Here is a 2,860-nt window from a genome sequence, read left to right as displayed (position 1 = left end):
GGAACTGACGACGAAACCAGCTGTCCAACAACCTAAAGATGCAGGTGGGGCCTCTATAACTTTTGCTGTCCCATTGTCGAGTGAGCGCCCTACACCGTCGATTGTACCAGTGTTTCCTTCAGCCGCCCAAACCCATGCCTCGGAGCTCCAAGCTGCCGCATCTGGGCCGTCTGCCACTTTCTTCACCAACTATCATGTTCTGGAAAGCCAGTCGAACGCCACTGCGGAGGCTATCTGTTAGGCTAACATGATGATGGAGCGGATGAATACGGTGCACGAGAATAGCCAGGCTGCTTACGATGCCAGCGCGACTCTTCGGGCCAATGTCCAGGTAAGTTGGCTTTCGAATGACCTTGTTCTATTAGGATATGCTACCTAAAATATTTTCTTTCATATAATCTCTTATTGTTTGCGTCGAATCTGTACACCCACTGGGTGTTTTGTTGTCTATAGTATTTGCGCTCTTCCACTCGACCTGGGCGAGTGGGATCTGAACCGGTGGGGGCACGCCAAGTGCACCCACTGGGTGTAGTCCCCGAGACCGCAATTGCCTGCGGGTCGTCGACTGGGGTCTGAGTACTTTTCACTTTCCTTTCTTCGACTCGACCCGGGCGGACCGGCCGAGTGGGATCTGAACCAGTGGGGGCACGTCAAGTGCACCCACTGGGTGTAGTCCTCGAGACCGCGGTTGACTGCTGGCAGTCGGCCGGGGTCTGAATAGTTCTTCTCTCTTTCTTTTTTTTCCTTGACCCGGGCGGACCGGTCGAGTGGGGTCTGAATTAGTGGGGGCACGCCAAGTGCACCCGCTGGGTGTAGTCCCCGAGACTGCGGTCGACTGCGGGCAGTCGGCTGGAGTCTGAGTAAACTTTTAAGTTTTATCCAGTCAGAAGTAAATAATATTTGATCTTGTCGATTGACATGTCTTTTACCTTCTACAGAAATCTTGTACTCTCATTTCCAAGTTTGCCGAATTTGAGGAGAAGCAGAGGCAACTCAACCTTGACTTGGAGCTGGCCCAACAAAAACTGAAGAAAGCTCAAGACGAAGTTGCTGGTATGGAAGGTAACTGCCTGTCGATTGCTCACGTCGATCGTCCTTTAAAATATTTCTTCGATCTCTTGTGCGATCCGATTGCTTATTTTGCGGAGAAAATGAGGTTGGCTCTGGAGAAGAAGGACTTGGACCTTGCAGCTACGCAGAAGGAGGCTCAAGATAAGACTGCCCTTGCAGACCAGAAGCTGGCTTCGGTCGGAGTGCTAGAAGAAGAAGTAAGCAAGCTAAAGTCCTCTCTCACTAAATCCAACCGAGAGGTAACTCGTCTGAAGAAGGACAAGATGTCTCTGAATGAGAAGCTGGAATCCGCGACTCGCAAGAGAAATGACGTGGAAGCTTATCTGATAACTCTTGCCAAGAAGCTCTTTCTTATGTTGGAAGGCACTCCTTTTAATCCGACTGCTCTACTGCTTGCGAGTTAGTCTAGTCCAGTCGACTCACTAACTCCTTGACTGCAGAATTCTGCCAAAACTTCGACAAGGAGACTGGACGGATCGAGACGGGTTTGGACCCTATTGCTTCTCCAGTCGGAGACGAGGCTGCCATGAATGTGCTTCGACTGGAATCTCGTGTCGCTAGTGTGACAAGTTACCTCGCTCGTCTGAAGGTGGCAGTTTCACGGATCTACTCATCACTCTAGCCAAGGGCGACGCTTCAAAATGACCTCGAGTCTCTGATGGCTCGCCTCAACGAGGTCCCTGGTCGAGTGCAAGAATGGAAGAAGTCCTCTACTCGGTGTGGTACTGACGTGGCGTTGTCGTTGGTAAGAGTCCACTGCAAGGAAGCCCGCAAATATAAGCTGGCGGCGATCAAGGTCGCCAACACCAAAAGACACAATTTCTAGTCCTTCATGGAGACTTTCATAGCCGCCGCCACTCAAATTGCATATGGAATCGACTTGGACGAATTCGTTGAACCTGCCAGCCCTCCTCCTGCCGAATGAACAAACTTTGAGATTTAAACTTGCCTTAAATTTGCCTCGGGATGCCGAGTGGTAGCTGTAACCATTAAACTCCTTCGGGCTTGATGCTCGAATACTTTTGATCCGTCGCCTGTAATTTTTAGGATCTATCTGAACTTGTCTTATTTCTGAATATGTTCGTATTTGCCTTCGCATGGAATTTGCTCGTTGGGATGTGGCCCTGAAGTGGAGAGTCCAATCGACCTGCGCCTCGTCGTCCCTGTGGGCAGGGAAGGGGTGCATGTTGTATTTGTGGCGCAGCTCGGAGAAGAAGGTCGTGGTCGACCTGCACCTCGCCGTCCTTGCGGATGGGGTTGGAGCGTACATTGTACTTGTGGCGTAGCTCAGAGTAGAAGGCCGCGGTCGACCCACACCTCGTCGTCCTTGCAGATAGGGATGGAGCATACGTTGTACTTATGGCGCAGCTCCTAAGGGGAAGGTTGCAGTCGACCTGTACCTCGTCGTCCTTGCAGATAGGGACAAATTTTAAACCTTAGGCGAATACTGGACTGCAGCTAAGCCTCCGAGTGGGAGGGTTGATCACCACTCGGTAGGATTTTTTAAACTTAGGCAAGTACTGGACTGCAGCTAAGCCTCCGAGTGGTAGGGTTGCTCACCACTCGGTAGGATTTTTTAAACTTAGGCGAGTACTGGACTACAGCTAAGCCTCCGAGTGAGAGGGTTGCTCACTACTCGGTAGGATTTTTTAAACTTAGGCGAGTACTGGACTGCAGCTAAGCCCCCGAGTGGGAGGGTTGCTCACCATTTGGTAGGATTTTTTAAACTTAGGCGAGTACTGTACTGCAGCTAAGCCCCCGAGTGGGAGGGTTTCTCACCACTCGGTAC

This window comes from Triticum aestivum, chromosome 6A, assembly GCF_018294505.1.
Source record: "Triticum aestivum cultivar Chinese Spring chromosome 6A, IWGSC CS RefSeq v2.1, whole genome shotgun sequence".
Classification (NCBI taxonomy): domain Eukaryota; kingdom Viridiplantae; phylum Streptophyta; class Magnoliopsida; order Poales; family Poaceae; genus Triticum; species Triticum aestivum.
Note: the sequence above shows the minus strand (reverse complement) of the source record.